The following is a 13,547-nucleotide window of genomic DNA, read 5'->3' as shown; positions in this document are numbered from 1 at the left end:
CCTATCTGAGGTTGCTGATATTTTTCCCAGCAATCTTGAGTCTAGCTTGTGATTCATCCACCCCAGCATTTCACATGATGCACTCTGCCTATAAATTAAATAGGAAGGTGACAATATACAAACTTGTCTTATTCTTTTCCCAATTTTGAACCAGTCAGTTGTTCAATGTAAGGTTCTAACTGTTGCTTCTTGACCCACATTCTGATTTCTCAGGAAATAGGTAAAATGGTCTGTTATTCCCATCTCTTTAATAATTTTCCACAGTTTATTGTGATCCACACAGTCAAAGGCTTTAGTATACTCAATGAAGCAGAAATCGATGTTTTTCTGAAATTCCCTTTCTTTCTGTATGATCCAACAAGTATTGTCAATTTGATTGCTGGTTTCTCTGCCTTTTCTAAACTTTTAAATCTGGAAGTTCTCTGTTCACATACTGATGAAGCCTTGTTTGAATGCTTTTGAGCATACTCTTCTGTGAAATGAGAGCAATTGTAAGATAGTTTGAACAATCTTTATTATTGTCTTTTGTTTGTATTGGATTGAAAACTGATTTCCAGTCCTGTGGCCATGGCTGAGGTTTCCTAATTTGCTGGCATATTGAGTGCATCACTTTGAATAGCATGATCTTTTAGAATTTGAAATAGCTCAACTGGAATTCCATCAACTCCACTAATTTTGTTTGTATATGCTTCCTAAGGCCCAGTTGACTTCACATTCCAGGATATCTGGCTCTAGGTCAGTGACCACATCATCATGGTTATCCCAGTCACTAAGACCTTTTTTGCATAGATTTTTCTGTGTACTCTTGCCACCTCTTCTTAATCTCTTCTGCTTCTGTTAGGTCCTCATCATCTCTATCCTTTATTGTGCCCATCCTTACAGAAAATATTCCCTTAATCTTTCCAGTTTTCCTGAAGAGATCTCTAGTCTTTGCCATTCTGCTGTTTTCCTCTATCTCTTTGCATTGCTGTCTTAAGAAGGCCTTCTTATCTCTCCTTGCTTCTTTCTGGAACTCTGTGTTTATTTGTGTTAATCTTTCCTGTCTCCTTTGCTTTCACTTCTTTTCTTGGCTCAGCTATTTGTAAAGCCTCTTCAAACAACTATCATTCCTCCTAACATTTCTTTTTCTTTGGGATGGTTTTGGTCACTTCTTCTTGTACTGTGTTATGACCCTCTGTCCTTAGTTCTTCAGGCACTTTGTCCACCAGATCTAGTCCATTGAATCTAATTGTCATCTCCACTGTATAATTATAATGGATTTGATTAAGGTCATGAATATATTAAAAAAAGATTGTCCACATTGCATGTCTTTGAGGTACCTTAGTTCCTTGTCCAGGGATTGAACCTGTGTCCTTGGCAGTGAAAGCACAGAGTCCTAACCATTGGGCCACAAGAGAATTCCCTATATATATTTTTAAAATATTCTTTTCCATTGTGGTTTATAATAGCGTGCTGAATGCAGTTCCCTGTGATATACAGTTGGACCTTGTTTTTATCCATTCTTCATGTAATAGTTTGTGTCTGCTAATCCCAAACTCCCAATCCATCCCTCCCCTAACCCCCTCCCTTGGAAACCACAGCTCCGTTTTCTATGTCTGTGAGACTGCTTCTGTTTCATAGATAGGTTCATTTATGTCATATTTTGGATTCCACATGTATTATATGGTATTCCACATGTATTATATGGTGTTTGTCTTTCTCTTTCTGATTTGTTTCACTTGGTGTGGTAACCTCTGGTTGCATCCATGTTGCTGCAAGTAGAAGACATTTTTTACTTAGAGCTCCAGATTTAATTTAGATTGGGCCAATCAGCCCTACTTGCATTTTTTGTTTTTTTTCCCCTTTCTGATGCACATTGTAGCAAATGTGGCTCATGGTCCTAAAGCTGGTTTCCTGATTGGAACAATATCCCAAATAGGTGGTATAATGACAGCATGAATTTTCTTATCATAGATTATACAGCAGCAACTTCGGAAGCTCAGGTCTGATGAAAGGTTTTGGTAGTAATGTTTAGAAGCTCAACCTAGAATGTATTGTTAGCTCTCTTAACCCTCTGTGACAATGTTACATCCTATAATAAACCCCTTCCAACTTAAGCTAGCTAGAATAAAATCAGTTCTCTGTAACTGAGCTGCTACACAGTGGTTTTAAATCCATTCTTATATCAAAGTGTTCTACTCTTATATATTTATTTACTTGTTAGCTCCTAGAACAGCCAAACTCTGATGGTAGAATTTCTCACAATGTTGGAACTATTATTTTTTTGTTTTTATTGTGGGAGAATTTTTACTTTAACAGTAGACTCCTAGACACAAAATCCATGACCATAGAATAAAAATACTGTAGATAGTATATGGCCAGCTGGCAAGGATTTTCTCTTTATATTCTAGGAATCATTATATGAGTTTTCTTCATAACACCTTACAGCTTAATTATTTCATCCATATTGAGGTAACTCAAACTGCTAAACAATTACACAATGATTATGTTTTTTTTCTACTTTATATTATGGGATATTTAAACATAAGAAATAGTGTGAAATATTTAATAAACTTGTAGATACTTATAAAAAATTATCAAGTCATGGCCAGTTTGTTTGTTTGTTTGTTTTTGCACTTATAACATCAAGAAGTTATCCCAACTTTGGTTATTTTGAAGAAATTGGATGTAACATCATGCCATCTGTAAACATATCAGCATGTATTTCTAAAAGATAAGGCCCTTTTCCTTCTAAAATAACCACATTACTATGATCAAAACTGTAAGTAAATGAGAAATGATTTTTAATATAATCAATTATTTAGTAGGTAGCCTTCAAATTTTCCTGTCATTAAAATTTTTTTTAAAAAGCTTGCTTGCTTAAATTTGGATTCAAATATGTTGCAGTTGTCTGATATGTGTCTTAAGTTCTGTTTGAATTATTGATTCTAACTCTTTAATTTCACTTCCAATTGTTTGTTGAAGAAATCAGGTATTTGTCATATGAAGTTTTCAAAGTCAGTCTTTCTGCTCTCATGTGCTGTGTTCTCAGTGCCCAGCATTTCCTGTTAATTCATTTCTGGGTCTGAGAGGAATCTTAAAACTTTCAGTAAACATTCTCCACAGACTGGTAGTTTATTGCCACTAGGGAATATACCACGTTTAGTGGGTTGTTAAAAAATAATGATGTTGGCAGCTTGTTGATACCACTGTCTAGATACAATACTTCATTAAGAGTTGTAAATCAAGTACTCTAATTTTGTCAATTTTTTGGTGTTTATTAGTTCAGACACATCTCAAGCCCATACTGTTACTTCCAATTCAACTTCAGAATTGCATGCTTTTTACCGAGCTTCAGTGACCTTACCTTGTATCTCCTTTGTCCTAAATTCTATGCTGAGAAAACCATAATTGAAAAAGACACATGCACCCAAATGTTCATTGCAGCAGTATTTACAGTAGCTAAGACATAGAATCAGCCTAGACGTCCATCAACAGGTGAATAGATAAAGAAGCTGTGGGACATATATACAAAGGAATATTACTCAGCCATAAAAAGGAACACATTCAAGTCAGTTGTAATGAGAAGGATGAACCTAGAACCTATTATACAGAGTGAAGTAAGTCAGGCGATGAAAAACAAAGGTCGTGTATTAGCACATACACATGAAATCTAGAAAGATGGAACTGATGAAGCGACTTGCAGTGCAGCGATGGAGGTGCAGAGAACAGACTCATGGACATGGTGCGGGGGGGAGAGGAGAGGGTAGAAAGAACAGAGAGAGTACCGTGGAAACATGCATCACCACATGTAAAACAGATGGCCAGTGGGTACTCAGGGAACACAAACGTTGGCTCTGTTACAGCCTAGAGGGGTGAGAGGGGGTGGGAGGGAGGCTCAGGAGGGGGGATGCATGGCTGATTCGTGTTGGTGTATGGCAGAAACCAACACAATATTATAAAGCCACTAACTATTCTTCAATTGAAAAGAAATTATAAAAAAAGAATATTGCTCAATGCTTTATTTCATAATGCATAGTCAACAGTTTCAGGATAATTATACCATCATTACCTTTGACAACATGACTACTAAACTAGTCAATGTTTTGTTTGTTTGACGAAAGTTTACTTTTTCCTTGTGGTATAGTCCACCCACTGGAATAACAGTAAAATTGTTGCATTTTATATATTTTGAAATAATTATTCTTGATTCAATTATGTCAGCAACTTGAGACAAGTTTGGGTGCATTTGTTTTATTTTGCCTGGTTTTGGATATTACTTTACATGTATATAAAATATTCACATTCTTAAAAAGTCATATCTGGAAAATATCACATATTCAGAGAATTCTAACTTCTATTCCTGTCACTTCCACCTTTTTCTCCTTCTTTTTTACAAAAGTAACCTTCTGTTTAATTTTATGATTTATGCTTTCATTATTTTTCTTATAAGTGCAGACATATTTTATATGTGTGTTTGTATCTACATACATAACACTATATATTTTTTAACATGAAATTTTCAGATTTTAATTTTTATTAATTTTTATCAGAGTATGGTTGCTTTACTGTGTTGTGTTTCTTAACAATCAGTTAGTAAATGATTGCATTTATGTACAGTAAAAATTTTTCTCCACATTGTTTCTCTCCTTCTCCCCCTTATATTTAGGATATCTCTCATAGGATCATATAGAGATATTTCTCATTCTTTTACATAGCTGCCTATTCTCATTTTCATAGATCTATTAGTTTATTCAATCTTTCCCTTATAATGGACATTTGGGATATCTCTATCTTTTGCTATAAAAAATAAGTTTTCTGTGTATAAGGTATGTATACTTTTTTTTTTTTTAACCGGATTCACTTGACAGACTCTCCATCTCCCCCACTGGATGGGGACGGCCATCGTGCAAGTGGGATCTGTGGTGGGGTGGAGTTGGGAACTCTGATGCAGGTGTCCTGACAGGGACATCCCATCCAGTTGACGATATGCTTTGTGGCTGCCTTGCAATATGTGTATATATATATATATATATATACACACACATACCTTTTCTAAATTTTAAAATTTTGTTTATATTTTTAAAATTATTTATTTTTATTTGGAGGATAATTGTTTTACAACATTGTGTTGGTTTCTGCCAAATGTCAACATGAACCAGCCATAGGTACACATGTGTGTCCTCCCTCTTGAACCTTCCTTCCAACCCCCACCCAGTCCAACCCCTTTGTCATCACAGAGCCTGGGTCTGAACTTCCTGCATCACATAGCAAATCCCACTGGCTATCATTTTACATATGGTAATTATGTGTTTCCATGTTACTCTCTCAATTCGTCCCACCTTCTCCTTCTCCCACTGTGTTCACAAGCCTGTTCTCTATGTCTGCATCTCCATTGCTGCCCTGAAATAGGTTCATCAGTGCCATCTTTGGCAATGTATTCTTAAAGGAGGAATTACTTGGATCAGAGAGTTAGTGCATAGGTCAGTTCGACAACAATGCCACATTCCCTACAATACGCAAAGGATCATTTTGTGTTTCTAGGGTCACTATTTCTCCATTGTCTCAGCAACAAGGCACATGGTCAAATTGTACACTGCCAATGTGTTTGATAAGAAATCATATATCATTGAATTAAAAATAACATTTATCTCTTTGCCCAGTTTGAAAGTATATTTTAAAAACTGTTTTATATGATTAAGCACACTGAACTTTCTTTTTCTGTAAATTATGTGCTTGTGTCTCTAACCCATTTTTTACCATATTCTTCTTTTTTTAAAATATTATTTTTGTATCTTAGGCAAGTTAAATTTTCGTCAGTGATATAAGTAATAAACATTGATGTTTCATTGCCACATTTAAGTCTCTATCATTAATGCTACTGAGAAGCAAAGAAAGATAAACATTAAAGAAAATCTTAAAGAAATCTCATTTTCCAGAATATCAGCTAATTGAGAGTTCAAAAGTGAAGAAGTACAAACATAAATGCTTACACTGCATCATTACTTCAGTTTATAAAACAAGGGATGCAGTCTGCCAGATAAAGAACAGAAATTCTAAAGGCAGAGAAGTTTATATTTTTATGGGGTTCTTGAATAAATGGAAATCATTTTGGGGAGACAGTGAATCAGAAGAGGCAGTAAAGTGCTTGTAAGACTAGAGAATACTTGAAATACACAAATGCATTATAGGTCTGTCAAACGACCTGCATAACAGCAACACAGAAAAACAGAACACCCAGGTAAAGCACTATTTATTCTCCAGCAAATAGATGTCACAGTATCGAAGTTTCTAACCTCATTAATATAGAGAGGGTTTTTAAAAGTTAGATAGAAATTTTGAGTGAAAACTGGGAAGACAAATCTCCATTATATTTTTAATCTTGGTTCTAAAAGAAGATTGTTCTTATTTCATGGGTCTTAATATTTAATAAAATTTTTATTTTTGCTTTATCAAAATCAGAGTAAAAAGCAATCTGAGTAATTTGAAGACATATTATTAGCCTTTATTTTTTTAAGCCTGGATCTGGATAATATTGTCAATTGCATCAAATGCTATTTGGAATTGGAAATGATGCTCTTTCTCAGATAAAACATGCTTTTTAATGAAAGTTGATTCCACTGTGTGTTGGATTGGAATGTCAGAATTTCTCAAGAGCTTCAGACAGCACTTTCTATAAATGTTGTAGACTGCAATACACAAACACAGCAGGTATAGAGAATCATGGTATTTTTTTGTTTGTTTGCTTTTTTTTATCCAAAAGGGAATTTGGAATCTTGCACTTTAACCTCCTAGTAACCAACGACAAAACAAATCAGTCCAGTGGGTTACACCATGTTGCTCTAAGCACAGTGCTATTTCTTGGAAGAGTAAAGACAATTTCGCTCTCAGCTCAAGTATCTTAAATGAGGCAATGAAATTTCAATATGATTTTCTTCCACATCTGTTGGTCCTTTATTGGACCGGAACCTGGTGGTCAGGAGTCGAGGATGAGAAAGTGAAAGAAGGAAAGAGGCTAATATTCCCTGGGTTACCCAGACGGCTTTCACGCTCCAGGGAATCAGCCAGAAATATAGAGAGAGAGAGAAAGAAAGAAAGACAGACAGGCACGGGGACCCAAGCTCTGATGGAGCAAAGGTGCTTTATTGAATTCTGTTAGAGTATATATACCAGTAGCTTCTTTAGATAAAGATCAAGAGACCAGACTTTACAAGTTTACCAAGGAAGCAAGGAGCAATAGAGGCCATAAAGACAAGAGGCGGTCCATAACAAAAGAGGGTCGTAAATAACCCCTTTCGCCAAATGGAAAAGCTAATGAAGGAAATCCTATGCAAGCATCCCATCTCTTTGATCTCTCTTTGATCTCTAGCCCCTGACAGGGACTGACAGGAAACAGAGGGCTCGAGAGAGATAGGAACCAGCACACAGGAATCCTACTGTTAAATGCTTCCTGACACACATCACGTTGTTCATCCTTAATGTTATTCAGTAAATATTATCAGTAAATATATTATTATCAGTAATAGTTATTATCAGTAAATATATATATATATCAGAATTACCTTTATTACCATAAATCTAATACGTGTCCATAGAATTTATGTATGTAATAGGAACTATCAATGTGGACCTTCAAATAACTTTCAAATTTAAATGCTACAAATGCCTGCATTTTAACAGGCAAAGCCCAGAGGGATAAAACTTTGGTAACTTAGTCCATGCTGGAGCTAGAATCAAAAATCCAAGCCTGACCAGTTTCAATTCACTGTCCCACTCACAACCTCATCATTATAATTAAGTTGGATATTTCCTCTAATCTTGGGACCCAAGGATAGCAGAGGAAAGGGCATGCCCCAGATTGGTATTAAGATATTTGGCCTGAAAGAGCTCTACAGCTAGCAGTCTGATGTAAATTGTCACAGTTGGCGTCTACAGCAGCTTTTGTATTCATCTGTCTCCATTAGTGGCTCTTAAGACATCAAAAGAATTTTAAGAAATGCCACAGTTAACTTAAAAGACAGAGAACTAAACACAGGGTTTTCACTAGTCAGCACTTCAGACACATCATTTCGATGGTCTAACAATGCCTTTGTGCATGAAGGTAACATATGAACTGAAGTTTTCACACAACATGGTCGGCATCTGTAGATCCAACACTACACTCTGTTGCTCCATTCCTAATCAATGGTAAAAGACTGACCACAGTTCTGAAATAATACAGAATTCACTGGTTTTCTAGAGCTCAATATCCATTTTGCTTTATCATTGTTGGTGTCCTAACTGCCCTGCTAACAAAGGTCTACCTTATTGCTTTTGGAGCTGAAATGGCCCAGAATCAAAAGCAGAATTCTATCCTTAAAGCTGTGTGCACCTGCTCCTTCTATTGTGAAATGTGGGGAGGATGGTGAGCAGGAATGCATTGATCATGACCAAATGGCTCAAGTTGATATAACTTGTGGTAAACTTGTTATAATGGTTTTATGTCCCAAAAGTGAGAAAGTGAAACTGTAATGAGTCCAAAGAGCACAGGCCTGAGGTCATCTGAGCCTGGCCACACATCAAGACTTGTGACCGAAACTGAGCAGGACGTCACTGCCGACAAAGGTCTGCATCATCAAAGCTCCGGTTCTCCCCGTGGTCAGGTACAGACGTGAGAGCTGGAATGCTGAGCAACAAAAAATGATGCTCTCAAACTGGTGCTGGAGAAGACTCTTGAGAGTCCCTTGGATTGCAAGGAGATCAAACCAGCTCATCTTAAAGGAAATCAACACTGAATATTCATGCGAAGGACTGATGCTGAAGCTGAAGTTCCAATATTTTGGCCACCTGAGGCAAAGAGCCGAGTCATTGCAAAAGACCCTGATGACAGGAAAAGCTGAAGGCAAGAGGAGAAGGGGGTACCATAGGATGAGATGGTCGGACAACATTGCTGACTCAATGGACATCAATTTGAGCAAGTTCTGGGAGACAGTGGATGACAGGAGAGCCTGGCACGCTGCAGTCCATGGGGTCACAAATAGTCATACACAACTTAGAGACTGAACAACAAAAGTCCCAGCCTCCCACTCCATCACTGCCCCAAACCTTTTGATGCAATTGTGTCTTGATATGAGACTAGAGAGACAGGTAGGCTGGCAGAAATTCACAGTGCCTGGTGCATTTTGGCTGCCCAATTAATAGGAGCATTAAAATAAACAATACAAATATTCAAGATACCAAGGGTTCACAAAATCAAAACAAAGTAATGATGACTGGAATTCTGGGTGGTTGATCAGGAAAACAGCAGCTCATCTAAATATTTCAAACAGAAGAAATTTAATGCAGAAAATCAGTTATATGATGATGGAGACCAGAGACAAACCTAACTATTAACAAGACAGGAAACCAGTCCCGCTAAAGATGGAGGTACCAGGAGAGGAGACAGCTTCCTGAAACCTGGCGCACTGGACTACAGCTTTGTCATCGAGCAAGTCTGGGAACCAGAGTGGAGGACTTGCGGTCTCTTCTGCAGAACGGACTCACACTCAGCTGGCGGCAGCCTTCCAATCACCCTCCTGCCTCTCCCGTTGGCTGGACTCCCTGGGGAGTAAGTTGGCAAAACCTCCAGGTAAATGTGGTTTCTGAGATAGAGAACAGCATAGCCAAAAGTAAGGGAACATAGCTGAGGGCAGTCTGACAGATAGTCCTTACAAAAATCCTTTCCTAATGCAAGAAGGATGCTAATTCTAACTCCTTCTCATTACATGCTGCAAGTACATTTGACCACTAGCACTCAATCTTTGTAACAGTTATGAAAAGACATGCTCTGTTACACAGGTGAAATATCTGTTTCTAATGCTATGACATATGTGTTCTATACTATACAATATGTGTGTGTCTGTGTGTGTGTGTGCGCGTGTGCATGTCTGTTAACAAATCATACTGAAAAATCTCTTGTTATTATTCAGTCCTAAGTCACATCTGACTCTGCAAACCCAGGTGCTGTAGCTTGCCAGGCTTCCCTGTCCTTCATTGTCTCTCAGAGTTTGCTCTGATTCGTGTGCTGTCTAAGCATCTCATCCTCTGCTGCCCCTTTCTCCCCCTGGCTTCAAAAGGCCTTGGGAGGAAAGGATAAATTACAAGATTGCTCCATGTGCACAACAAAATATATACAATAGATAACCAAAAATGACCTACAGTATAGCATGAGGAACTATACTCAATATTTTGTAATAACCTATGTGGGAAAATATAGTTAGAACTGTGCATGGAAAAATAGACTGGTTCCAAATAGGGAAAGGAGTACGTCAAGGCTGTATATTGTCACCCTGCTTATTTAACTTATATGCAGAGTACATCATGAGAAACGTGAGGCTGGATGAAGCACAAGCTGGAATCAAGTTTGATGGGAGAAATATCAATAACCTCAGATATGCAGATGACACCACCCTTATGGAAGAAAGCAAAGAGAAACTAAAGAGCCTCTTGATGAAAGTGAAAAAGGAGAGTGAAAAAGTCACCTTAAAGCTCAACATTCAGAAAACTAAGATCGCAACGTCTGGTCCCATCACTTCATGGCAAGAAGATGGGGAAACAGTGGAAACAGTGACAGACTTCATTTTCTTGGACTCCAAAATCACTGCAGATGGTGACTGCAGCCTTGAAATTAAAAGACTCCTGTTGCAGCTGCTGCCGGGAGAAGGAGGGCTTCGAGGAGCTACTCCACGTTCAAGGTCAGGAGGGGCGGCCGTGAGAAGATACCCCTCCTCCAAGGTAAGGAGCAGCGGCTGTACTTTGCTGGAGCAGCCGTGAAGAGATACCAAACGTCTGAGGTAGAGAAACCCAAGTAAGACAGTAGGTGTTGCGAGAGGGCATCAGAGGGCAGAAACACTTAAACCATAATCACAGAAAATTAGCCAATCTGATCACAGGACCACAGTCATGTCTAACTCAATCAAACTAAGCCATGCCGTGTAGGGCCACCCAAGACGGTCGGCTCATGGTGGAGAGGTCTGACAGAATGTGGTCCGCTGGAGAAGGGAATGGCAAACCACTTCAGTATTCTTGCCTTGAGAACCCCATGAACAGTATGAGAAAGTAAAATGATAGGATACTGAAAGAGGAACTCCCCAGGTCGGTAGGTGCCCAATATGCTACTGGAGATCAGTGGAGAAATAACTCCAGAAAGAATGAAGGGATGGAGTCAATGCAAAAACAATACCCAGTTGTGGATATGACTGGTGATAGAAACAAGGTCCAATGCTGTAAAAAGCAATATTGCATAGGAACCTGCAATGTTAGGTTCATGAATCAAGGCAAATCGGAAGTGGTCAAACAGGAGATGGCAAGAGTGAAAGTTGACATTCTAGGAATCAGCAAACTAAAATGGACTGGAATGGGTGAATTTAACTCAGATGACCATTATATCTACTACTGTGGGCATGAATCCCTTAGAAGAAATGGAGTAACCATCATAGTCAACAAAAGAGTCCAAAATGCAGTACTCGGATGCAATCTCAAAAATGACAGAATGATCTCTATTTGTTTCCAAGGCAAACCATTCAATATCACGGTAATTGAAGACTATGCCCCAACCAGTAACGCTGAAGAAGCTGAAGTGGAATGGTTCTATAAAGACCTACAAGACCTTATAGAACTAACACCCAAAAAAGATGTCTTTTTCATTATAGGGGACTGGAATGCAAAACTAGGAAGTCAAGAAACACCTGAAGTAACAGGCAAATTTGGCCTTGGAGTATGGAATGAAGCAGGGCAAAGGCTAATAGAGTTTTACCAAGAGAACACACTGGTCATAGCGAACACCCTCTTCCAACAACACAAGAGAAGACTCTACACATGGACATCAGCAGATGGTCAACACTGAAATCAGACTGATTATATTCTTTGCAGCCAAAGATGGAGAAGCTCTATACAATCAGCAAAAACAAGACCAGGAGCTGACTGTGGCTCAGATCATGAACTCCTGATTGCCAAATTCAGACTTAAACCAAAGAAATTCGGGAAAACCACTAGACCATTCAGATATGACCTAAATCAAATCCCTTATGACTATACAGTGGAAGTAAGGAATATATTTAAGGGACTAGATCTGATAGACAGAGTGCCTGATGAACTATGGACGGAGGTTCATGACATTGTACAGGAGACAGGGGTCAAGATCATCCCCATGGAAAAGAAATGTAAAAAGGCAAAATGGTTGTCTGAGGAGGCCTTACAAATAGCTGTGAAAAGAAGAGAAGCAAAAAGCAAAGAATAAAAGGAAAGATATTCCCATTTGAATGCAGAGTTCCAAAGAATAGCCAAGAGAGGTAAGAAAGCCTTCTTCAGCGATCAATGCAAAGAAATAGAGGAAAACAACAGAATGGGAAAGACTAGAGATCTCTTCAAGAAAATTAGAGCTATCAAGGGAACATTTCAGGCAGAGATGGGTTCGACAAAGGACAGAAATGGTATGGACCTAACAGAAGCAGAAGATATTAAGAAGAGGTGGCAAGAATACACAGAAAAACTACACAAAAAAGATCTTCACGACCCAGATAATCACAATGGTGTGATCACTCATCTAGAGCCAGACATCCTGGAATGTGAAGTCAAGTGGGCCTTAGGAAGCATCACTATGAACAAAGCTAGTGGATACGATGGAGTTCCAGTTGAGCTATTTCAAATCCTGAAAGATGATGCTGTGAAAGTGCTGCACTCAATATGCCAGCACATTTGGAAAACTCAGCAGTGGCCACAGGACTGGAAAAGGTCCGGTTTCATTCCACTCCCAAAGAAAGACAATGCCAAAGAATGCTCAAACTATTGCACAATTGCACTCATCTCACACGCTAGTAAAGTAATGCTCAAAATTCTCCAAGCCGGGCTTCAGCAATATGTGAACTGAGAACTTCCAGATGTTCAAGCTGGTTTTAGAAGAGGAACCAGAATTCAAATTGCCAATATCTGCTGGATCATCGAAAAAGCAAGAGAGTTCCAGAAAAACATCTATTTCTGCTTTAGTGACTATGCCAAAGCCTTTGACTGTGTGGATCACAATAAACTGTGGAAAATTCTGAAAGAGATGGGAATACCAGACCACCTGACTTGCCTCTTGGGAAACCTGTATGCAGGTCAGGAAACAACAGTTAGAGCTGGATATGGAACAACAGACTTGTTCCAAATAGGAAAAGGAGTACATCAAGGCTGTATATTGTCACCCTGCTTATTTAACTTATATGCAGAGTACATCATGAGAAACACTGGGCTGGAAGAAGCACAAGCTGGAATCAAGATTGCCGGAGAAATATCAATAACCTCAGATATGCAGATGACACCACCCTTATGGCAGAAAGTGAAGAGGAACTAAAAGCCTCTTGATGAAAGTGAAAGAGGAGAGTGAAAAAGTTGGCTTAAAGCTCAACATTCAGAAAACTAAGATCATGGCATCTGGTCCCATCACCTCATGGGAAATAGATGGGGAGACAGTAGAAACAGTGTCAGACTTTATTTTGGGGGGCTCCAAAATCACTGCAGATGGTGACTTCAACCATGAAATTAAAAGACGCTTACTCCTTTGAAGGAAAGTT

The sequence above is a fragment of the Cervus canadensis genome, chromosome 15 (assembly GCF_019320065.1).
Source record: "Cervus canadensis isolate Bull #8, Minnesota chromosome 15, ASM1932006v1, whole genome shotgun sequence".
Taxonomy (NCBI): Eukaryota; Metazoa; Chordata; class Mammalia; order Artiodactyla; family Cervidae; genus Cervus; species Cervus canadensis.
Note: the sequence above shows the minus strand (reverse complement) of the source record.